At 34.9% G+C, this 26803-nt stretch overlaps 1 protein-coding gene and 1 long non-coding RNA gene across 3 annotated transcripts in view; both read right to left on the bottom strand.

Moving 5' to 3' along the window:
* Positions 1-26803, bottom strand: part of Txnl4al1 (thioredoxin-like 4A like 1) — a 404800-nt gene that overhangs the window by 348826 nt on the left and 29171 nt on the right. The gene's annotated exons all lie outside the window — the stretch shown is intronic.
* LOC103691505 (uncharacterized) lies at positions 10498-24659 on the bottom strand. The gene is made up of 3 exons (XR_590971.4): positions 19577-24659; positions 18887-19087; positions 10498-10890 (listed from the first exon to the last, which is right to left on the bottom strand). It is a non-coding gene; the product is annotated as an uncharacterized LOC103691505 (long non-coding RNA).

The following is a 26803-nucleotide window of genomic DNA, read 5'->3' as shown; positions in this document are numbered from 1 at the left end:
GTGTCTACAGAACATCACTTTGAGCTCCCTGAAAACTATGGCTTTTCTAGTCCAACATCCCAAAGTGTTTCCACATTAATTCCCCAAATATGGTCAAGTCTGTCACAATAATACCCTCTTTCTCTGGTACCACTTGTCTTACTATTTCTATTGCTGTGATGAAATACCATGATCAAAAAGCAAGGTATGGGGGAAAGGATTTATTGGGGTTACCCTTTTACCTTGCTAATAATGAAAAACTGAATTTAGGACAGGAACTCAATCAGGAAATTAACAAGGAGGCAGGATCTGATTTATAAGTTGTGGAGAAATACAGCCTATTGGCCTGTCCAACATGACTCTTTCAGCCTGCGTTCTTATAGAATGTAAGACCACCAGTCCAGGGATAGAACCATGTACAATGAATGGGATTTCCACCATTAATCACCAATTAAGAAAATATCTTATAATTAGATCTTATATAGGTATTTTCTCAATTAAGTCTCCTTACTTTCACATAACTCTTATTTGGGTGTCAAGTTAATATAAGATTAACCAGCACACTGCTGAAATTTGACTATATTAGAGGCTGAAGCATAAGGATCTTAAGTGCTAGGCTAGCCTGAGATACAGATTGAATCCTGTCTCAAAACCAATAAACTAAACACGAAAAACTACAAGAACAAACTATGTGATGAAGGTAACAATTATACTTAACATTGGTTTCTCTATATGTAACATTAAGCTCATGAAGATGATGGTTTCAGTAAGTAGCAAAGGGATAGAAATAAACCCTCCATATTGCTTGGCTTTAATTTTTTAAAAATTTTGATTTTATATTTATATTTTATATTTATGAGTTATATATATATATATATATATATATATATATATATATATATATATATATTCCAAACCTATGCTCATAGCCACAGAGGTCAGAAAGTGTATGGGATCTTCTTGAACTAGAGTGAGATTTGGGTTCTAGCAACCAACGAAAGATCCCTTATAAGAGCACCAAGTGAGGCATCTCTCCACACTACCTTAAACAATTATTACATATTATGTGTTAATTGTTTAATTAGAAAAATGTGGTGTATTTTTAAATCAATTCAGTTTTAAATGCTTGTAAGTATAGTTTATACTTTGAGATTGCAGTCTTACTCAAGGGAACAGAAGCAGGTAGACCGCAGGTGGACCTCTGTGAGTTCAAAGTCAAGCTCGTCTACAGAGTGACTATATTAAGTTCTATATTTTCCAAGATGCTAAGGATTTCTAACAGTCTACAGAAATTTGAAAATAATGCCAATATCTACATAACATTTAGTAGCAATAATTCCCTGTGATGTATTGAAAATATAAAAGTATTGATATTATCTTTGTTCTAATCCATAACTGCAATGCCATCTTCCACTTATTGATATAAATATTCTATATTTTTATTAGCAATACTTTATTTCTAAAAATAAATAATTTATCCTGTGCAGTATTCATTCAGAATTTATTTTAGAACACATTTTAAATTGTTTCAATTCTAATTATTTGAAAATATAAGCAATTTTTATTGCAGATTCAGCATCTTTAGAATAATTAAAACCAACTTTTATTCCTGGATACATCCATAGAGTTCTTATTTCTTTTGAAATCAGTATAAATAAGGCCTAGATATTAATTATTAATTTTATCAAAGCTAACACCTATTCATGTTATTTAGACTGGATGAAGACTTATCTTTTCAGATCCATTTAGCTCATTTACTGACCACACTGGTGTGATTTTTTTGAGCCAAAACAAGGGTGTGTTCCAAAGACCACACTATCATTCATAAGCAGAATGATCATGCTTACTTGATACAATAACCCACATCACGATTCTAGTTACCCTGGTTCTTAGTGATGAAAGAGATCAAGGAGGATTGTTTGTAAGATTTAACTGATCCATATGTAGTCTAGCAAGCATCTTGTCTCTTTTGCTTGTATTTCTACAATGCCAAGGTATGTTCTACATGTATCAGGAGATGTTGTCAGTTTCAAATATTGCTCAAAATTGGAATAAAATAAATTCCGAGACATTTTATTGTCTAAAAACTTAGTAAAATCTTGGGTTATAAACAGACAATGGCATATTTTTAGAGGAGATAATACCTACCCTCTCAAGGATAGATTTCTTATCATTTTCTTATCATTACTTTGGGTATGGGAGATGGGCAGTCCAAGAATTGTATCAATTCCAATTTACCTAAACATTTTTTGTTCATGAAGCCCCATACATAGAGACTTAGTGATCTAATGCATGCTTGTTGGGAAACTTATTTTCTCAAGGAAACAAGCTATATCAAGCACTACCTCATCAATTTTTGATACATGACTATAACTTAAAATAGATTGCTTCTTGCTAGTTTGGATACATCAGGCGCCATATTCTTATTAAGTAAGCCGATATTATCAATGCTTATAATGTCGTGTAGGTAACGAAACATACTGATGTAACCTGCATGGCATGTAAATGGTATGTCCTGTGAAAAATGATATATATGATAGCAGATAAAACATTTATCCAGATTTTATATGGTAAGTTCAGCTTGAGAGAAATGAGCAAAGACATTGTGTTTCCAAGACTGTTTCTATAATCCTGTTGGAAATGTAGATGTTTGTGTCATAAATTTATGTACTTTAGGCACGTTAGATGTTTTCTAATTCTCAGAAAGAATTACTATTGATTAATATATTAAATTTCTGTTTTGTCTGTTAACAAGTATTTCTAAACATCTGTGCCTGTTGCATCTCATTTTAGAAAAGAAAATAATATGGTATACACATTTGCTGTATTTGATAATTTAACAAGAAGAACTCTCCGGAGAGGTTAGTGGGATGTTGGCCCGGAAACCGGGAAGAGGAATAAGGATCGAAATGTAAATAAGAAATACTCAAGTTAATAAAGGAAAAAAAAACTGTGAAAAAAAAAAAGAACTAACAGGTTCACTATTATGCAATTGCTCTATTAAGACTAGAACTCAGGGAAGTATTGTTCCACCACTACAGGTGGGAACCTACAGAAAGAAGGCAAGGATATTCATTTATTTATCTCTTTTTTTTTTCCGGAGCTGGGGACCGAACACAGGGCCTTGCACTTCCTAGGCAAGCGCTCTACCACTGAGCTAAATCCCCAACCCCAGGAAAGGATATTCATAAATGACTTTTTTCATACTCTTTAATGTAATAGAAATCAGTACAATCTTCATGAAAAAGGATGAATGTTTCTTAAAATATTGAAAACCAATAAAATGCTTTATTGTGTGATGGTTTGAAAATGCTTGGCCCAGAGAATGGCACTATTTGGAGGTATGGCCTTTTTGAAATAGGTGTGCCACTGTGGGTTTGGCTTTAAGGTCTTCTTCCTGGCTTCCTGGAAGTTAGTCTTCCACTAACAGCCTTCAGACAAAGATATAGACCTCTCAGCTCTGCCTTTACCTTGTCAGTCTAGATGCTGCTGTGGTCCTACCTTGATGCTATTGGACTGACCCCTAAACCTGTAAATCAGCCCCAAATATATGTTGTCTTTTATAAGACTTGCCTTGGTTATAGTCTCTGGTTAAAGCAGGAAAACCCTAACTAAGACAGAAGTTGGAACCAGGGACTGGGGTATTGCTGTGATAGGCCCAATCCTAATATTTGAAACAATGTGAATTTGGGGGCTTTGGATTTGGAAAGTAGCAGTATGCTTTAAGTAGGGATTAATGAGCTCTCCTAGTAGGGATATGGAAGACTGTTGATGTGAGGAATTTGAATTAGACAAACCTTACCCAAGAAATTTCAGAGGAGAATTTCAGTTTGTGGTGTAGAGGCTGGTTTGGGGGTATTTTGGTGAAGAATGTAGCTTCTTTTTGCTCTTGTCTGAAGATCCTACCTGAGGTTAAGGTAAAGAGATTTAGATTAATTGCATTGACAAGGGAAGTCTCAAAACAACAACAACAACACCACCACCACCACCAACAACAACAACAACAACCAGCAAAGACTGTTCTCTGGTTCAGTCTCATGAAGAACATTTTGAACAAGCTTAGCAAGCTTAAATAAATATGGTTCAAGTATTAAAGGTGCACCAGGAAGTGAAATGGAGCTGAATCCTATGGGCTAGGATATAACAAATTAAGGGACTTTGGGACATGATCCTACCCAGGTAAGTTTAGATCCAGGCATGGTGGTACACACCTTTAATCCCAGGAGACAGGCTACAGATCTCTGAGTTCAAGATAAACCTACAGAGCTAGATCCAGAACAACCAAGTTTAGGCAGTGAAGGGCTTGGAAAATAGAAATCTGGTAAGAGAATAAGGGTGACTGTGTTCCAGTCCCAGCAAGCAGCAGAACTTTTTGGCCATGTGGCTCTGGCTTTAGAGTGAAAAATAGAAGGAACTACTGGGACAATTGTTGCTGGTTACCTAGAGAAGAGACAAGCATCACTGAGATGAAAACCTTTGAAATGTTTTCTGAGAGCACAAGGAAGCTATGTTCCAGAGATTGCTAATTTTGTATCTCACGCTGCAACTCTACTTAGTAATGTGTAAGAGTCACCTAGTTGGTACTGATTTTGAAGGCATGAAGGCGTTATGAAGAGCAGCTGAGCCTTGGAACTGTGAGATGACATGAAAAGTCATTGATGAAGGAGCAGCTTCAATTGCAGTTGATGGCCTAGGACTGAAGAGGTCATGAAGAGGATTTAAGGCTTGGCACCATGAAAAGAGCCTTTGAGAGGCAATTGGTGACGTCTCATTGCATTGAAGACTACAGCATATTGGAGACACCAGTATCATGATATCATCACCAAGAATAGTAGCAGCAGTAGAGTGGATCAACCTGAGCTTAGAGTGCTATGGAGGGTAGCATTGGAGAAGTGATGCCCTACCTTTGGAAGAGCCCAAAAAACCATGTGTCAATCCCAGAAATTGAAACAAGAAGCTGTAACATTGAAGCTGCTTTGGGGACCCCAATATGTTCGAGATGCCAGAGCCATTGGGGACTTTGGAAGTTGGACTAAATGTACATTTTTATTATTCTATGGACTGATATGGCCCCCACAAACTCATGTGTTTGAACAAGTCTCTGGGGGCCAGAGAGTGGGATGTCATGGTTTGAATAAGCTTGGCCCAGGGATTCACACTATTTCAAGGTCTGACCTTTTTGGAGTAGGTGTGTCACTGTGTGTGTGGGCTATAAAACTCTCATCCTAGTTGCCTAGAAGTCAGTATTCTGCTAACAGTCATCAGATGACATTGTAGAACTTGCAACAACTCCTGTACCATGCATGTCTGGATGCTGCCATTCTCCCATACTAATGATAATGGACTGAATCTCTGAACATGTAAGCCACCCCCAAATATATTTTATTGTTTATATGACTTGCCTTGGTAATGGTACCTGTTCACATCAGTAAAACCATAACTATGACATAGTTTATATCACTTACTAATGTAATTCTAATAAAAATGAAGTCAGTGAGATAAAACCCTCTAAACTGTTAGGTCCATGTCACCTTTGTTCAATATAGCCTGATAGCTCAAATATGGAAACAGAATTAATATATCATGTCAGATGTATAAAACACTTAGAATATATAAATTTTAGTTATTATTTATATTATATAAATTTATACACATTCATCGCTTATGAGTAAAATTGGCCTTCATAGGCCCATAAAGAGTGGCACTATTGGGAGGTGTGGCCTTGTTGGATTATATGTGACTTTGTTGGAGGAGGCATGTCACTATCAGGTGGACTTTTAGTTCTCAGCATCTCATGCCTATCCATTGTGTCATTGTCTCTTCCTGCTCTCTTATGGTCAAATATTGAATTCTCAGCTCCTTCTCCCTCACCGCCTCTACTTGCAGGCTAGCAAAGTTTCACACCATGATTAACACTGGCAATGGGCTAATCCTCTGAAATGTGAACCAGTGCTAATTAAATTCTTTCTTTTATAAGAGTTTCTGTGGTCATGGAATCTTTCCACAGCAAGAGAAACACAAGACAACATATAGAGCCCCCTTTAAATAATTAGCTTATTGAGCAAAGAAAAAAGAAGCAAAGACCCCATGTATATGTATATGAGGATATAAACTACATAAAAATGTTGGTCAAACTGACACATAAATATAAAATCCTCTTGGTCTCCCTTAGTTGTAGAATTTAAAATAACTAAAGTCATAACAGAATGTATTAGAAATTTTCAATGGTTGGATTAGACATATGTATCAAAGGCTAGAAGTTTTATTCCTTTTTTATTTTTTATTAATCATTCCATTCCTTTACATTTCAAATGATACCCCACTTTCTTGTTATCCCTTCACCAACCCTCCATCCCACATCCAGCAACCCCCTCTCCTTTGCCTGTATGAGAGTGCTTCCCCATCGTCTACACTCTCCTGCCCCATCACTCCAGCTTCCCACTTAGCTATGGCATCTAAGTTCCCTGGGACCAAGGTCCTACCCTCCTGTTGCTCTCAGGCAAGGCCATCATCTTCTACATTAACTATGCAATGTAAATAATTTCTAGCAGTCATGGTGACTGTAGCTAACTATCATATATGTTATATATGGCATAGTTGTGAAGGATTAAGAAAATATAGGTGAAGTACACATACACACACATACAAAGAGAGAGAGAGAGAAAGGAAGGGAATCACACATCAAATAAAATTTTGGGTGCTGATCTAGATAAGATAATAGAAAGCATTTTGTTATAGTTTTGTTTTACTTTTGAGGCATCACTATTCTTGGACACACTTTATTTGTTAGTGTCTGAGTTATTCCTTTGTTAGTAATTGACTTCTGCTTTTCTGCATTACCCAACACCTCTACTCATTTCCCAGGTTGTAACAAATTACCAAAAGTATGGCCTTAAGGAATTGAAAAGACCTACAGCTCTTTAAAGGTTCTATCTGCAGCCCTTTTCATCTTTGCTTCTTCTGATGAGTGTCATTTCTCTCCTTGTCATACCTCCTTCACACTGCCTCCTACATCTTCACCTTCTAGTTATTAGTGTACATTTGAGTATTGTTGTTCACTATGATTTCACTTATGCTCTACGCACTATTTCAATGCTTATTGATTCTATCTGTTATTGACTATCAATCATTAATAATTTCATCTATATCTGTCTAATGTACACTTCCAGATAAGAGCTCACAAATATTTTGATGTTTAAATTGTTCAAAATGCTTCAATTAATTAGATAAAGTACAAATTTCCTCACATGAAGTGCTCTATCTCTTGGATAGCTGAATCATCACTATGCAGTAATGTAATCCTGTTGTAAAACCTTGACTTTCCTAACTTACCATTTGCAAAGGCTTCAAATGTCATCACTGAATTTAACTATTTTATTATCAATTTGGATTTTATTACCTTTCAAAATCCAATAATCTTAATTCAATTTATGGTGTTTATTCCCTATACAGGCAGGACAATAATACCAGATTAATATTAGGTAAAATATATACCCACACAAGTTAATGTTCAGCTCTTAAAATTTGTTCACTAAGGCATGTACGCTTACAAACATACACACACATACAAATACACACATGTTATCATAAGATTCATAATTTTGGCTTCATTTAAAGAAACATCATAAATCTGTGCCATGTTTACATAGAAAAAGAGAACTAAGGAATTATAAACAAAATTGGAAAGATCATTATATTTCCAAGGACCTGCATTTTATGTCTATTATTACAAATAAAGTTTGTCTCAATATTCTACATAAATGACAAAGGAAAATAACATTTATAAGAGAATACTTTAAAACAATAGCCTAGCAAAATGGGATAATTGGTTTATTTTTGTAAAAAGAATTAAGAAATAGAAATCGCCACTGTAAATGATGAGGTTACTGTACAAGAGAGGAGTTTGTATTCTGAGTAATACCTTTTATTAACAGACACTAGAGTCCATGTTTACAAAGAAATTGAGGTCATTAATTGTAAATCCTTTGTCTATGTAATTTTTAACCTTTACCTTTACACTAAATCAGTTTCTAAGTTCTGATAGGAAAACACATAAACAATTTTGTTCATGATATATCCAAATAATAAATCCAAGTAATGTATCCAAATAATAAAGTCATATGTCTAAATTCTTTAAGAAGCGTAATGATAACTGAATTGAACATTCAGCTTCAATGAACGCTTAGCTCTTTGTTCCACTTTTTAACGGTCTCTGTTTGTTTAAGACCCAGTCACAATAAGTCTGATAGAGCAAATATATTGTTCTACAGGCTTATAAGTTCTGTTTAAAGTAAATATTCAGTAATTTTTAAAAGGAAATATGCAAAGACATCTTTTAAAAGTTGCATATTCAGGTAATACCTCATAACTTCTTTTATAATCACTGAATTTTAGAATTGACATTTTGTTTTGGTCAAGATATCATTTCATCATGTAGTCTAGGTGAATTTCATAAAGTTGGTCTATAATTTGTCATCCTGTGCTCTCACTCCCTGATGCCTGAGATTATAAACAATCACTGCTCTGCCAAACTTTGGCTGATTTTCATTTAAAATAAATTTCCTTACATATAGCATATGCATGTAGTATGTTTTATGTAATTACTTTTTACTGATTTAATTACTGAATAACTGAATAATGTGATATGAAACAATATATCCAAAAGAAAATATATCCGTGCCACATTTGAATGCATACTAATTCCATTCCATTATTTTCAGATCTTTTATGAATGCCAATAATTTCTGTGGCTGAAACATATTGTTTAAACAATTGTTAGAAATATCTTTTAAATGTATTTCAACATCTACCTTTATTCAGATTTGGCTTCTTCTGAACGTAAACTTATTCAATATTACTATTTAAAAACACACACACACACACACACATATATATATATATATATATATATATATATATATATATATATATATATATATATATATAGATTTAGCATGAATAAAACACATTCAGATACATCATCCCAAGTAATATTCACAAGTAGTTGCTCACGCATGCATAACATCTCCCTCTACAGATTAATAAACTAAGCCTTAGAGGAGTTATGCAAGACTTACACAAAGTTCATAACCCAGAAAGTGAAAAATTACACTCAAAATTTCAGGAACTTTTTTAGCAGTAAAATGTGCTGTTCAGCCATCCAAAGCTTTCATGTTCCTGTATGATCTTTTGAATCCAAAGTGACACGGCCTAAGGCTTAAGGGAGTAAAAGAAGCATAATAATTTAACAGTAATTTTGCTAGAGGCTGGCATGTGTTTCCAAAGATTACAAAGATTCCAGAATGTTGGAAGAGCCATTAATTTCGGTGGAGAGGAAGATGCAGAAGTCGACTTAAGGTTTGTGAATATACAGTTCTCAGGGCCCCAAGGACAGTCTGATCTCAATACCAGTCACTTTAGATAAATACGTTAGGAAAGTCATCTGTTCTTTCTGAACTTAGCTTTCCTTCACTTGAAAGCAGGGACATGTTAATATTCACTTGACCAGATTACTTCCTGATGCTCTTATTACCTATTTACTAAGTAAAAAACTGCCTGTCATTCTCCATCAAATATATTCCAGTACAAAAACAAAATCAGCTTGGGGCTTGCCTCTTTCTAAGATTTCTGCTCTGTGAAGATCTTTATTTTCCACATTGTATTGATGACATGAATTGAATCCTTTTATATGCCTGTCAACATATATTATATCGTGACCTACATCTTTTGTGAGTTCTTATAGTTAATGTTTTATAAAAATAGTTATGGTCTCCATCTGTATAGACTGATCTAGAATCATGGAGGTTAGAGGGAATTATACTTTCTATACTGATTTTTCCAGATCCCACCACAACTAGGTCATATTGGCATAGTCACTTTCAAGATGTGAAACAGTGACTGCTGACATTTTTGGCTAAGGAGGCATGCTTTTTATGCCACCATTTTGTAAGCCAATGATCTCTCTTTACAACTATTACCTGTCACCTGGAACTCTAGGATAAGCATTCTGCTGTTTTCTTTCTGCTAAAGCATACAAGCTAATATTATTCTTACCCAAATATCTGGTAGATTTAAATAAAGGCTGATTGAAATCATGCTCTAGAAATCTTGCAAGTGTCCTTAGTTTGGAGTATATGAATTTAAACCACAAGGCTACATGTGCATTTGCAGCAAATAGAGTCTATTCTTATTGATCTGTAATATTTGTAATTCTGCTTCTTTCAAGCTTATAGCTCTGCCCAGAGACATAACGAGTGAGAAATACCTGTGGATCATGTTGTTTTCTCTTCAATATAATGACTGATACATTTGTTTTGTATAATATTTTGGCTTTGTTATTTCTAATTTGATTTAAAGATTGTCAGTCAAAAGTACTATCTCCACCCTTCTCTCTAACATATCAAGACTATTGTATAGTAAAAGTTCTGCTATACATATATAACATATGTATGTAACATATAAATGAGATAAAGTATGATATTTTTATTTCAAATTCCTAACGGGAATGGATATCAGCGTAACAGCTTTAACTCAATTAAAACTTCTATTAGAAATGGTCCCTGATTAATTAATTGTATCCTTCACTCTCTAGTGAATTCTACCCAATCTAATAAAATGGCCCTCTAATACCAGCTGTCATAACTCTTGCCCCATTTCTACATTATCATTTCTGCCCCATTTTCTCCATCCTTACTCATACTTCCCATGTGTTCTAAGTTTCTGTATGCCAGGAGGCACTTTTTAACACAGACACAAATTTTAATCTCTTCTCCTAGGATCCCCTATCTCTAAGAAATAACCACCAAGCACTTACATGTCATCCTGTCCTTCATTTACTTTCCATAACGTATGCTCCCTTAGAGGACATATGAGTATCTGTATTTCTTATTTCCTTCCTCCCATGGACAAGTTCTGTGTGGACATACAGTGAAGCTTCAGTTCTAAGAGTTGTCATTCATAGCAGAGGCAATGCAAGAAACCATGACACTCACAATTACATAAATAAGGACAACAGTATCACAGCAATTTACGAAGATATTCTACCCTCCAATGGCAGAGGCTCAGTTCTATAACTTAACATTAAGTAGCAGAGCTATTGTAAGTGTCTTTTGAAAATTTATCACATGTCCAGGTTCACACAAAGTATGTGTTTAATGTGGTTTGGGAAGTATATTTCTTTTTACACCAAATAAAAAAGTAAAAGGTAGGCCATAGAAAATTTTCCACGAAAGATTTGTTCGAATAACCCAAGGGTTTTTTGTTTGTTTGAAAATCTTAGAGGTTGTAATTTAAGTACAGTGATTGTCTATTTCCTTTCCTTTCCCCAAAGCCTTACATATGCCCTTCTGTCCATCTCTCAACTTCATGGAAGTTTTTTTATTAATTGCTATGGTGTGCTTATATGCATTTGTATGTAAATATACATTTCTAAATAAAATCTGTTGAGGTTGAGTACAATATTGTATACAATGTTACTCATATATATCTTTTCAGGGATGACTATTGTTACTGGAAGCTAATTGGTATGCCCTGAACTCCTTAAGCCAGCATAGTCTTAACAACAATCAATCAATATTTATCCTTATACCCAGATATGAGAGGACCCTTCACCCTTTATCAAGGAATTTTCTCTTTGCAACAGATGAAGACAAGTTCAGAAAATCACAAACAATCAAAGTGCATAGTTGTCGAGCATAATCCCTATGGAAATATCTCTTGCACCTAAGGCTAGGGGAAGAGGGGCAGAAGAATTCCGTTAGATAAGGGGGGTGCTGTGAGACTATGTTTCCTAGTAATATTGGAGACTCTTTCTATAAATCTCAGCAACATGACCACCTAAAACTGAGCTGTACAAGGATAGTACCATCAAACGTGTTAAGTTGGACAGGAAAAAAAATGAAAGCTCAACCTACACAAAGAACCACAGGCAACTGAATAGAGTCAAGACTGGGAAAGATGGTTATTCCAATGAAAGAGCATAGCATTGGCTTTTTCTTTTCATTTTTAAAATTTGGTTATTTTATTGATTTACATTTTAAAGGTTATCCCCTTCCCTGTTTCCCTTCAACAATCCCCTAAACCATCCCCCTTCCTCCTGTTTCTATGGGGGAGCTCTCCACCCACTACCATTGTATTTTTCAAAAACAATTTTATGTTTATTATTGCATTAGGTTTGCGTGTTTGATCACGTGTGAACATAAGTATAGATGGCCCCTAAGGCCAGAAGGTGGTACTTGATGCCATAGGACTGGAGTTACAAGTGGCTTCAAGCCACTCATATGGGTGCTGAGGAACAAAGTTCAGCCTCTGCAGGATCTCTTGACTACTGAGCCCCTTTCCACTTACCCATCCTCACCTTTAAGATTGATTTATTCATTTATTTATTCATTCATTTATTTATTTATTTATTTATTTATTTATTTATTTATTTATTTATTCATTATAAGTACACTATAGATGTCTTCAGACACACCAGAAGAGGGTATCACATCTCATTACAGATGGTTGTGAGTCACCATGTGGTTGCTGAGATTTGAACTCTTAGTGCTCTTAACCTGAGTCATCTCTCCAGCTCTCATCCTCACCTTTCAAAGAAAGAGATATTGCAAACTATTGACTCAAGTTGGTGCAATTTACCCGCGTGAAGGCAATTTACCACACCACTATGAAATGTTCCCTAGCAATCGAAAACCAACCATATATCTTCATAGGGAACTGGTGTCTCCTATGTCTCTTGTGCTTCATATGTCTCCACTTCATGAAAATGAGGAATGACAATGTCAGTTATGTGAGATTTTCTTGAGGGCAACCACAACTGCTTTGATTTGAAAATAGGAGCAGCCATGCCTATAGAGGATAGAGTTATAAAATTGTTTTAAATTATAAGATTAATGCTACAGCGTTCATCTGAAAACACTATCACTTCAAAATAGAAAGTGTGTAGGAATTAAGTTTAAAAAGGCAATTTAAGCTCAAATTTTAATAAGAACACTAAGACTCCATAAAACCCATTACTAACTACTATCAATTCTAATTTGTCTCAAAATTAATCAGACAAAATCCAGTATCTGTTATGATGAATTTGATGGAAATATTAACAGTCTATTACATGATTTCAAAAACATTAGGTGATTTTACATTGGTTTCAGTTTATCAAAGCTTCCATATGTAGCTTGTTGATTTAATTAATGATTTATACAAAAATATGTAAAATGGATTTCATTAGTCTATTTTATACTCACTCATCTAAATGTAAAAAACATTCTCATTGTACTTTATGGTTTTACCCAATTATGCTTTAAAAAGAGGTGCCTTTTATCTGATTCTCTGTTGGTATTTGGGGTGAGTAAAAGAAGAGCTCCCAAATTGCCAATGGTAATGCCATCACTTTATCAACAATAAAACTTACTGATTGGTTTAAAATTTGGGTAAAAATGCTGAAATTAGCACTTCCTCTTAGCAAGTGAATAACTCGTAGGTAATTTATTACATAATGCAGTCTTACTCACAAACATATCATTAAAGTGTTTGAATTGGTATCTTCCATCTGCTTGCTGATAAATTATTAATAAAAAGGCAGAAGTTTTAGATGTATGGAAATATAAATATAATACAAAAGTAGTATATTAATGTATGAATTATTCTGGTTACATGAAAGCTTGCCACACTCTAACAAATCAGCATAAAATTATGAAAGTTAAGTGGGACACACACACACACACACACACTACAATGTGGGGCACAATATATTGTTTATTTTAACTCCATAAAAGAAGTATTATCCTTTCATAATGTCAGTGATATAGGATATTGTTTGTGCAACTTACAATTTTTAGACTTAACTACATAAAAAGTTATCTTTTACAAAACACTGAGATTCATTTCAAGTACCATGTCCATAGTTAATAAACTCCCTTTTATTGCATGGAGGTGTGAGAGAATATTAGGTTATAGATAACTTTTCTGCTATACACAGCAGGAATTCCAAGATAGTACAAGTATGTTCATTGAATTCTCCTGGAACTTTTGAAATATGAGCACTAGAATACCAGCATATTTTCTGATTATATATTTCCATTTTCTGTATCTACCTAGAACCTAGGAAGAGGGGCCTCATAAAAGGTGATTAGTAAAAATTTTAGTGATAAATTAAGTAAATGACTAGAATGACTGAAATTTATTTTAGTTATTTAAATTGCCAATGTTCAATAAATATTCTAGTAATGTGCTTAACTTAATTTTATCCATTTTGCTCTATATTCAGTATGAAACATTATCAGCTTTCACCAATATCTTGTTCAGTGTACTCTCTGCTGTTGAAAACATTTGATTAAGTGTCTAAAGTCATTTCTGCACATCCATAAGTGTGCTTTGAATCTCAGTCCAGTGTTTAAATGTCTTGTCAACTTCGATCTAGTTTTGATGCTGTTTCTATGCACAGACACCAAAATGCCTTTTGTATCCTTTAGCTCAGGTGATTTATATCTTGTCTCTCGTCTCAGGTTTCATGACTACATCTTATCACACTGTACTTTACAAGGTGTAGAAGGTGTTTTAGATGTAGAAGTAGTTTGATTCACACTATGCCGCTTCATCTTCTACTACTTAGCAATATGATTTCCATCTGAAGCTGCTGGTGTTTTAGACATTTGTGATGTCCTAGAGTTTTTAAACTTGAGTGTGTAATCAAGACATAAGTAAACATTTTGTGATGTTTTCTCAGTGTTGGTGGATGACTTAATTCTATTTCCACTACTTTCATCTGCTCATGTCTTTATTATTGGCTTATAGATTTTGTTTTGTTTCCCCAATGTACTTGATTTAATTTTAATGAGCATTTATGTATGGATATGCAGAGGTCAGAAAGCACCTTAAATTCACATAGGAAAAGTGACCTATTCCTTCCTACGTGAATCTTATTTTATTGCACTTTGGTATCAAATCGTAAAAATCCTACAAGTAGATTCAGTGTCTTCTCTACCGGCAGTTTAATACTTGGGGCTATGGTAAAGGTTTATTAATCAAGTCTCTAGATTCCAAGAGTAAGGATCCTTCCCTCAGACTTCATTGCTTAATGTCAGAGGTAATTTCAGACAATCTATTTTTCCCTCTTCTTAGTTGATTTGTGAATCAAAGACACCAGATTCACTTAAAGGAAGAAATACCTCAATTGCTTGGCAAAGTCCTGCCTTTTGGGAAGAAAGCTTTTCCCATACTTCTTGTATTTAGTCACTCAACTCCAGTGTTTGTTCCTGGTTTATGAGATATTACATTTTTTTTAGACATGAAGAGGACAAATAAAACTCACGTAGTCATAACTTTACTAAGGTAGCCGTTACATTTTCACATTCCAAGCCTCCAAAGCATGAAAGAAATCATAAGTCTGTGCCTAGAAGAAAAATATCTTCAGGAAAGATATACATCAGGAGAATTTCCAATCACCATCTACTGAAAACTTGAAAATTGATTTCAAATTAGTCTTCCACTTCAGATGACTCTTAAGTGAAATTCCATAACAAAGTTGAATATTATAGCTAAAGAAGGAGCAAGGCTTAGAGTCTAATCCACCTATTGTTCCCACTCTCTCGAAATTTAGCTCCGTGCTGAGCAGACATAGAAAAGCAGTGATATACAGCATCTCTCACACTGGAATGGATTGAGAGTTCTCAGTGTAAATATGGGGATTCTATCTTCTCTTTCCAGATACAGAGCTTCATTGGAATCACACTCTGCTTCTAGTATGTTAACAGGAAATAACTAAAAAGTCTACCTTATTGAAATAAACAGAAATGATCAGAGATACTCTAAAGATTTCCTTTTCTGACATCAGCAGTATTATTGGGATGAACGATACTGTGGAAAATAATTGTAAATTTGGTATAAGCTACTTAAGTTCACCAAACTAATATCATAAAAATAGGTGCCAATACAGCCAAAGACTGTCTCCTGTATTAATTTGGATATGACAGCTACAAAATAAGTTTAATGGTATTTCTTTTATTTTTGAGACTGTAACATAATTACATACTTTCCTCCTGCCCCTCCTCTCTTCCAACCCTCCTATGTATTCTCCTTTTTCTCTTTCAAATTCCTGAGTTTTACCACTAATTTTTATTAAATGAAAATATATAAATATGTATATGCATATGTGCCCTTTGGACTCTGCATCCTACACCCTCTGGCCTGGGTCAGCCTCCAAATACAGCAGAAAGGTCCTGAGAGAAGGAGGAGGGAGGCAGGAATGATTGGGATGATGATGGTGGTGAGCAAGGCTAGAAACAGACATCTTGGGAAGCAGGCTTCATTGAGTAGTAGTTTGTTTAATGTTCGGGAGGGGGCATGGACTATTTAAACATTCTGGGAGTACACAGATGTTTTTAGGGAGAGTGGACAACACTGGCCTGCACTAAGCTGCTGGGAATGCTTTATTTGCGTGAAGTGGAATTCCAAGTGTTGGCTACACAGTACCTTATAAGGAGTGGGGAAGTTTAACCTGGCTGAGACTCTGTGACGTCCTCTGGACGGGTTAAAGGGCAGGGGACGCAGGACTACATGCACAGAACATGCAGGCCCAGAGCAGGGAAAGAGTGATCCTCGCTCTTACCTCTCTGGGAATGACATTTCCAGGGTTGGAGCCGTCTCCTTCTATGGACGGGCTCTTCTGTGTACCAAGGCACCCCAGCCCCACACATACAAATATGTATGCCTAAACAAAACCTACTCACTTTGTATAATTTTACCTGTTCGTATAATTTCAAGGCTGACCATTTAATTTTGTATAAGTGTTTGTTTTGTTTTTCCCTGGAGAAGATTACATTCCTTCCTCCCTGTAAACATTCCTTAGTTGCCTGCTGTCCTTTGTGTAATGTTGGAGAAGCCTCATGGGCTTTTCTCCATCTACCTTGGCATGTGTCATATTTCTTCTGTTCCTGTTTGGACAATCACTTGAGTAATATGCTATGAGATTTGCTTCTGCTATTACTAGGATACACAATCTCATAGAAAAAATCCACATCCTCTAGCTGTTGGAATCTTTCCATTCCATTGTTCACAATCTTCCCTGAGCCATCGCTGTAGGAGTGCTGGTAGAGTTATTCACTGGGGCATGTTTCCATAGCTCTGCAATTGATTTGTTAAGATTTTCTGTAGTGATCTCTACCAGTTGAAAAAGATGTTTGCTTGATGAGGGGTGAAAAATACAATTAATTATCTGTGGGCATAAAGATAAATATTTAGGGTGTAGTTTGGGATTATCCTGGTTTAGCCAAGTGGTAGTGTTAGGTTCTTCTCTGAGATTCATGACTTCACTGTCACTGAGTTGCCTAGGATTCTAGTACTAAGTATGTTTTTCCTACTTCAAATTAGAGAATGTTTGGATACTACCAAAGTATTTTGCTATTATTGTAGCCCCAGGGTTTTAAATGCCAGGCTGGCTGTTTGCATAGACATCATAGCTGAGTAGGATGTCTGGTTAAATCCCTCCTTTTGGAGCTTTCCTGGTACTTTGTTTTAACTCATGAAGGAGTCATTCATGTTAGCCGTAACTAAGCTTCTGGGTTCCGTTTTTGAAGACACTTACAGTGTCTTTGGCAATAAGAACTTAGATTCCATCTCTGTGCCCTCACTTCCTTTCTATTTTCTTATTATTTGTAAAACTTTGGTATATGTGTTAGTACACACACACACACACACACACACACACACACAGAGAGAGAGAGAGAGACAGAGACAGAGACAGAGACAGAGAGAGAGAGAAATTCTAAGAGTTATTTTCCCTTTGGCAAATAAATTTTGGATCTAACTGTCTAATTTTATATCTAACCTAAAATTTTTTACAAGATGGAATGGGCCACACTCTGTGTCTTAGCTCCCTGACGTACAGAATTTGTATAATCTAGTCATTTGTCTCAGAGGCTTTTATGTTGTTGATTAACTCATCTGAAGAATAAATTAACTGTTAAATAGATTTTTAGGTATTAAAATATTTGGAATAACATACCCCATAGACCTTTTCAAAGTATATTATATAATTTAGGGATAAGAATGGACACATATAACTCTATATGACACATACGGGTAAGAATCAAAATCCATGTGAAAAGTGATTTTATTTGTATAGAACAATGCTTACTCCAAACCTGATTATTTCTCCCACAGTAATTTTGCCTTTAAAATAGAAGTTGGGTTAAAGTGACAGTGCAAAGCCATTTCAGAGTTCACGAAGTTAAGGAACTATTGGATAGTACAGACAGGAGTAACTGAGTAACTGTGAACACCTGTTTGTTTATACATTGGAAACCAAAATGAAACAATGCAAACAGAAAACATTTACCTAATCATAAAAACTGATAAAATTATTTAAAACTCTTTACTAATTTGCAAGGCCACTTACCTTTATTTACTTGTAATTTATAGTATGTTCCTGCTTTTTCAAATTAAAGTATATGAAAAGCAGCAAGTATCTATCTGCTGGTTGATTTGTTATAATCATATATGGTCTTTTAAACAACTAATATTGAATCAGAAACACAGGAAAACAAGGTCCAGCTTCTAAAGCTGCTTGATTTTATATAGTGTTATGTTTCTACCTCTTTATACAAGTTCTATATTATCAGCCTATTTAGCTTATAATGAATAGATGATGAATAATTCATAGCATGTAGTGATTAATCAGGAACTCTGATTTTGGAGACTTCAGAAATAAAAGGACAAAGCTTCCCTGTTGACCATGATTCACACTTTTAAAATAACAGATTCACTTTGTGAAAATTACTCCAAAATACAATCTATTCTGTAAGTGCAAAAGTAATTCATTAAGGAAAAGTCTTTATCTGAATGGACACCTTAGAAATATATGTAAATTTCTGCACAGCATTTATTATGGTGATGTACAAAAAGACAATCTTACCTTAGTACATTTCCATCTAATTTTCAATCACACTGAAGAAAAAAATCAGTAGGGCTGATGATTTGTATTAGATAGATGCTGTGCTATTTGGAGAAATAACACTATTTCTTGTAAATGCTATAACCTTGGAGAAGTACAGCTGTAAACAGCAGTGTGAGGGAGATGTGTTAGTTACTGTGAGGACACTCCCAATCTCCAAATCTGAAAGACAGAAAAATTTCTCCTTCAGAGCCAATCCAAATCTCACATCCTTGCAAAGCTTCTTCCACACAAGGAGTACCTGATGAGATCAGCAACCTCTTAAAAACAGTCCTTGAAATGTAATTCTTATTATAAGGAATGAAGTGAGGAGAGAGCTCATCTCACTATCCCATTAGTAGGTGAAGCTTTTAGCAGGTGGCTAAGGTTCATGTGGCATTAGGCTGGGACACTACCATAAGGAAACTGGGGCTTTAAAGAAATAGAAAAGCTCCAAACTTAGACACACTCTTGGCATGTGAGACTTTCTACTGTCCGTGGATTTTACTGTTACTACCAGGCAGAAGGACATAATCAGATGTGTCTGCTGAAAAATGTTTCCAGTCTTCTGAATTGGGCACCCAGTGTACCTTTTTTCTGCATACATCATTCAGAATATGGCTTTCAATTATAGCAACAGAGAACTAAGAGTCTGAGGAGGTAGTTTCTTACCATTCTTCCTATATGTCTTTCTTGTCCCTTTTGTTTTCATATGAAGAATACTCCTTAGTTTGTTGCCTCATTAAAGTGATGGGGTCCTTTTTGTGGGAGCGTGTGGTTAGTGGCAATCTGCAGAGCTTTGAATTTATGCCTGGAATGTTCCATTTGTGTTGAATATTAGCAGAATGCAGAATGCACTCCCTCCTCTATCCTAGATGAGATTAAAAGAACGAGGGCATGGATAAAGAAGTAAAGATGCACAATAATGAGACAATAGATAATAGGAAATACACATGGACTTTGGATGGATATTAGTAGACTCAGGAAATGTTCTTGAAAGTACTTTGGACCATGATTCTACCAATCTGAGCTGTATGTATTTTTCTTGCATCTTCCCTCATCTTCTATTTATTTATTCTTATTTCTGCTACCTGACTTTGAATCCGAATTATTGTTTTGGGTTTTTTTTTGTTTTGTTTTGTTTTGTTTTTTAGTTTCAAATTCTCTTTGAAAGCACTATCATGTATCATAAATTACACTTTGTATATTTGTTTGAATTTTCCAGAAGTAGCCTAATAATCAATTAGGCAATCTTCATAATCAAAGTCAGCTTAGCTTACCTTTTACAAATGCCTCTGATGATAATAAATTAAACTACTTCTCCAAAAACTAGATAGATGCTCACTTTAAACCATCTTGGAAAAGCCTTCAAAAACAATTAGTCAAATGCAAATAACTATTTCATGTTTATTTTCCAAGCTGGCTTAGCACAGGAACACAAATGTCACATATTCTCACACATGGAAGATTAAAATGTTGGTCTGAAAGAAGGAAATTGAATGTTAGTCATTAGAGACTGGGAGTACATGTTGGAAAAGAGACAGTTGGTGTATATGAGGTAGCAAAACAAAGATAGGTTAGAGCATTAGAGACAGATCTGTGTGGAAACTGCAATTTACAATGAGCTAATAAAATTTTGGAAAGACCCTAAGGAAAGCACTCAAGATCTCTAACTATATGCATATTCATATCTATATAAGGATTAATAAATCTTGCAACTTTGAAAAAAGATCTTTATAGTGATATATATGAAATATCTATAACATATTATATGCTATTTATATTTATGTAGAGTCATGATATGTTTATTCAAAAGAATATAGACTCCAGCCCCCGAGACCATGATGTAAAACTCCTATTCCTATAGCCACTCTGGGTCGAGTTCTTTGTATTTGTGAATTTTTGTTCCTGGTACAATTGTTTCCATTTCTTTTAAAATTGATATTTAAGGTGGCATACATCTGAATAGCAGGATGTATGAAACACACACACACACACACACGGGGGATAGATAGACAGACAGACAGACAGTCAGACAGACAGACAGACAGAGAGATAGCTAAAGTGCAATAGCTGTCAAGCTAATTGGCAATACATCACTGCACATAGTTGGCCTTTTTATGATTAGAGCACTTAAAAACCTATTTTCTTACTGCTTTACAACAATACATAGTATTACCATGGTATTATTATGAACTTCACTTTCCATAATGTACTTTAACTTTTAAGAAATTTGATCCAATTTTATTTTTGACAGTGGTAATTAATTATAATAGCCTAAGTGAAAAATGAAGTATTATAATCACCACAGAAATTTTTACTACCTTAAAGTGAATACATAAAATGTGGAATAATGAGATAAATAGACATAGATTTGAAGGATGATTTATTAAGACTGCAAGGATGAGTTTCCATTTGTACAAATAAGCTTTCAAAATAGATGCTAAAGAAGAGAAGACAATATGCTTCCTCAGAAACAAGGAAGGTCTAGTAAGTACAGAGCCATTTGCAGTTTTTGAGTGAAAATGCTTTAGAGAACACAGATATAAAGAGAAAAATGTATCTATACATGTTTATAAGTAAAAACAAACACAATTATATAACATATCCAATAGCACTCTTTGCTATTGCATGAGGACCACATGAGGACATATGCATGAGGACCACAGTTTGAATCACACTGCACCTACAGTGGAATCGGAGGTGGAGCATCAGTGTAGGCTTATGAGTCAGATACCCAGGCATGCATAACAGCAAGCAAGAGACCTTGCCTCAAATGAAGGTGGAAAAGTCAGGCTTGTTATAAATGATTGCCAGTATCTATAAACAATCTAAACCAAGGGAAGGAAAACTTTTCAACTAATTTAAGGATGGATGAACTTAAACTAATAATGCATTCCTGACTGCAAAATAAGAGAGAAAAATACGTTCCACGTAGAAACATATACAATCCTACGTGGGAGAGAAGGCACAGTTGGGGAAAGTGTGGAAAACCTCCGAAGGTGCGTCCACCAAGGAAAGATTTGGTGGGAGGAGAAGTAGAGGTGTAAAGACAGGCCGGGGTTGGAAGTGGGGCACAATTATGTCACTGCTCCTGAGCCAGCACAAAGTTCTTTGAGAAGTGGCTGAAGCCCTAGGAAGTGCTTTTGAAAAAACACACTGAAACTGTGGCTGATGGAAAGATCCAAGGAGTACTTTGTCTTGCCATGGAGGCTACAGGAGGAAGGCAGAGGGGGACTTACAGGTCTTTTGGTTGGGACTCTTGATTCTGTCTTACACTCTACTCCTGAAGTAGCTCCATTTTGCACCCCACACCAGACACAAGATTCTCAAGTGCACTTGCCAATTGCATGTGGCTTGGAACAAGATATTATGAAGATGTTATCTGTGCTCGGTTCAAATGAAGGTATTAATCTTTTTGTATATGGCAAAATAAGAGGACTAATTGCTAAAGAGGGAAGACATTATTTTGCTAAACAAGATGATCCTGGGAAATTTTCAGAAGTCCTTTTGAAATTTTAAAAATCTTTTGGTTTAACAGAGCAGGAAAAACTAGTAAGTTAATATTCCTTCAGTTATTGGAAAGGACAGGTTCTTTGTCAGGGTTGGCTCTGTATAGTACCAACTTTATGAACTTCTACTCTTTCTTGCTAGGATCAGAAAGTAAGTGTTTAAAGTTGATCACGGCTTTGAATATCTGACTGTCCTTTCAACTCAGTGCTGTTAGACTGTTTATATAGTAAAGGGATTGATATTAAAACTAATTGAATTATATACATACCAAAAAGGTTTCAACAATCCCTTTAAGGCTCTTTATGTAACACAGGGAACAATTAAAATGTGTACAGAAAAGTCATTGACTTTATGAGCAGCAGATGAATTTTAAATGATAAGCATGTATTATCTTGTAAGCGGCTACCTACTTGCGTTAATGTATATGTTAATTCTACTCTTAAACATACAACATTAACTAGTAGACATTGTACCTCATAAGCTACATACTAATTTGAAGCCATAAAAAAATCAAATGATACTACTTATAGCATGTGTATAGCTTTTACGTCAATGGTTGCATAATTAGATAATTATGTATAAAGAAACATATCAAAATCATTTTCTAATTCTTTAAAAAGATATCTGTTCCAAGTATTGGATATATATCTCAGTAGCAGAGCACATTGGTGGTATACATAAATAAGGCTTTGGGTTTAGTCCCAATAATATTAAAAACAAAAAAAACATGAACATATATTTGTTTTTAAAATTGCTGACATATATTTATGATAGTGCTTCAAAATTTTAACTAAACCTTGATCTAAAAAATACTGTGGCATTTTGCCAGTGGTCTTGATAAAGTAACTGGTTTACAAACATAAATAAATATTGAGAATTTAATCACACTTACTTATCTTCAGATAAATTCATTATCGCCTGGAACGTGATGTCAAAACTTGAAAAGAATTCAACTGTTACACTATCAGAGAGTATCCATGTGTGTTCTCAAGGAGAGAATCATGTTTTTTGCACATTAATGAATACTTTCTTATGGAACAACTGGCAAACTATGTCATAGAGACTTTTTGATAAGGAAACATTTGTTAATGGCCCAGTCCTTGATGATCCTCTACAGATTACCAAAAGGTATTCAAATATTAATCTTTACTTCTTTTTTCATTTATTATTTTAGGGGGTATAGGGTGGTCATGCATTCCAGGTATGGGTACAGAGGTCAGTGGGTAGCATGCAGAAGGCAGATTTTCTTTCCACCAAGTGGATTCAGGTCCTCAGACTTGGAAGCAAGTACCTTTACCCTCTGTGTCATTTCACTGTCCCAGTATTTACATTTTTTTTTCAGAGCTGGAGACTGAACCCAGGGCCTTGTCCTGCTAGGCAAGCGCTCTACCACTGAGCTAAATCCCCAACCCGCAGTATTAACATTTTAAAGTATTTCTCATATAACACTGATTAACATTAAAAGTTAACTTCTCTTTATTATATGATCAAAAGAACACATGCAATGAAGAAGAATGTGTTTATTTGAACCTGGTAACGTTCAAATAAATATTAAAAAAAGGTAAAATTTCTGATGAAGGGTAAGGGTAACAAATCATAGGAGTAATATTTTATTTCTCAATCCATAGTAGAAGGTATTGTTAAAAATAAAATTAAGTGTTTGAAAATCATTTCCTACAGTATTTGTAAGACTTTATAATCACAATTATATTACAAAGGAAAAATAAGCATTCACTGGTCTATACATCTCTTTATAATATCTGTTTTTCTACAAACTTACCGGTTCCAAATTTTCATAGGACATAATATTTCACTAAAGAATAGTGACAACAAATTGTGAAATAAAGGAAAAACAAAAGATCCATGCTGTTGATGACCTTGCTCTCATTCCAGAATGCAGAAGCCTCCCTCTTATTGGTTAGAATGGGCGGGTGTGTGCTTCCGTCTCTGAAGAGAGCATGTATGTACCCGTAGGAGAGAAAAATCTCTGGATCAGAAAAGAGCATGAACTCTTACTAACCCAAAGTTTAAAAAGATGGACCACAAACCCTCTGAAGTAACTGGCTATTATATACATATGTGAAAATTAGAGTCAAGCAGAGAGAAGTGGTTTGAGAGAAATGTTGGACTGAAATAGGTTTGCTAGAAAGATAGATAGAAAGCCCCAAATGTTTTGATAATTAAAAATAGGAAAAAGTCAAGCACTTAATAACTTCAACTTTTTAACCAGAGGTGTGCTGAGACTTAGTGAATCAGCCTGTATTGAGACATTGCTATTTAGATAGCAAGCAAATATAATTGAAAACAACATAATCCAGGTTTCTCAACTCAATCCCCAGAATGCATGGTAGAAGGAGAGAAAGGTATTCCCTGACTTCACCATGGATGCTGTAATACATATGCATGCTCAATTATGCACGCATATCATATACATGTCAGATATACACATGTATATACAATGATTATAATAAGTATATTATAATAGATGTTTTCATTAGGAAACACTAATGTTGATAGGTTATTTCAAATCATTTTAAAATTTATCAATAAAAATGTATAAACAATTCATTGAGACACAATGAATAGAGGAACTTCTTCACTGAACAAGGGATATTCAACCAAAACTATACATAAATTGAAAATGCCAATAATTGAATTGTAATTCATCCTTATTATTCCCTGCATTATGGAGTTGTGCACTTAATTCTTTGTGACACTAACTTGCAATATCTGCTGACTACCATAGAAAAATCAAGTTAATGGCTTCACTCCATAAGATTGGGTTTGGCCTCATTATCTTGCTTTAGAATTCTACAGACTGAAAGATCATATTTCAGAGATATGTGTTTATACATACACACATATCAAAAGCAGTTATTAGAAAAGTCAGGCCATGGATGTGAGCGAGAGTGAGAAAAGGAGAATTTGGATGAAGCAAAAAGAAGGGGGAAATGTAATCATATTATAATCTCAAAACTAAAACTGAAGGGGATAGGGATGCCACAAGAAAACCAACATAGTCAGCTCACCTAGATTCTGGAGGCTCCAAGAGACTAAAACAGCTAGATATACTCCCCTGTGCACATATAGGAGATCTGCAGATTGGTCTTAATGCAGGTCCCCGAAAAACAGCACTCGGAGCTCTACCTGAATCTTTGGCCTGCTTCTGAATCCCATTCCCCTAACTGAGCGATCTTCTTTGGCCTCGGTGGGAGAAAATTCATAAAGACCTGCAGTAATGATATGCGATAGGGAGGTGATTCCCAAGGAACAGGGGACTCTCCCTCCTCAGTGGAAAAGCATGGGAGGTGGTAGGAGGGGCTGTGTGAGGGAGAATGAGGGCTGCTATCAGGATGTAAAGTTAATACATAAATAAAACAATTAAAACGACAGATCCAGATAAAAATTACTCATCATTCAGCATGCTAACAACCATTTAAAAAAAATTCTCAGAATTTGAGAGGTAGAGACAAAAGGACCAAGAGTTGAGGGTCATTTTTTTCTCCTGATGAGCAGAATGAATCTTTAGACAGCCTGAAATATATAAGATCCTACAACATATAAAAAAATTAATAAAAATGGAACAAAAGTTACAAAAAGATTGTGAACACAATTAATGAATTATATAATAAATACTTTTCATAATGCTTTAATTTTATATATTTCTATTTTGTACTAAATAAATAGTAGTAGTAATAATAATGATTAATAATAATAATAATAATAATAATAACAACAACAACAACGTTCTGGGTCTTTGAATTGCTTATAGGATAAAGGTACTTGCTACCAAAACTGAAGATGTGAGTTTGACCTCAAGGACTCATGCGGTGGAAGGACAGAGTCAACTCCTGCAGTGTTCTCTGACCTCCACACATTCTGCCCACATACACAGCCCCAATACACATGCTCACACTCTCACACACTCACACACACAAACACACACAAACATATGAAGGTAAAAGGAGGCTTGGTGATAAGAGTAGACTTGTAGAGAGGACTAGAACTTGTCTCCTACTTCATAACTAACTGTAACTCCAGTTTATGGGATCCCACTCCCAACTCCCTCTGAACTCTGCAGACACACACACACACACACACACACACACGAACACACACACACACACACACATGAACACACACACACAGAGATTTAAAAGCTTCAAAAATAAATACATTTTATAAAGGTATTTCTTCAAAATATTTATTTTAAAAATGAGGTTGGCATAATGAATGACTATTCCTTCATGTCATTTAATATACTTTTGTATGAAAGTCAATTATTCCAAAATGCTTTAACATATTTTTAATGAAGAAATTTCAAAATTACCAAAATTTAATTGAAAACAAAATAAATGCTATCCTATGTTCAAAGAAAACACCATT

Source organism: Rattus norvegicus, chromosome 2 (genome assembly GCF_036323735.1).
Source record: "Rattus norvegicus strain BN/NHsdMcwi chromosome 2, GRCr8, whole genome shotgun sequence".
Taxonomy (NCBI): domain Eukaryota; kingdom Metazoa; phylum Chordata; class Mammalia; order Rodentia; family Muridae; genus Rattus; species Rattus norvegicus.
The sequence above is the reverse complement of the archived record's forward strand: the minus strand, read 5'-3'. Positions and strand labels throughout refer to the sequence as shown.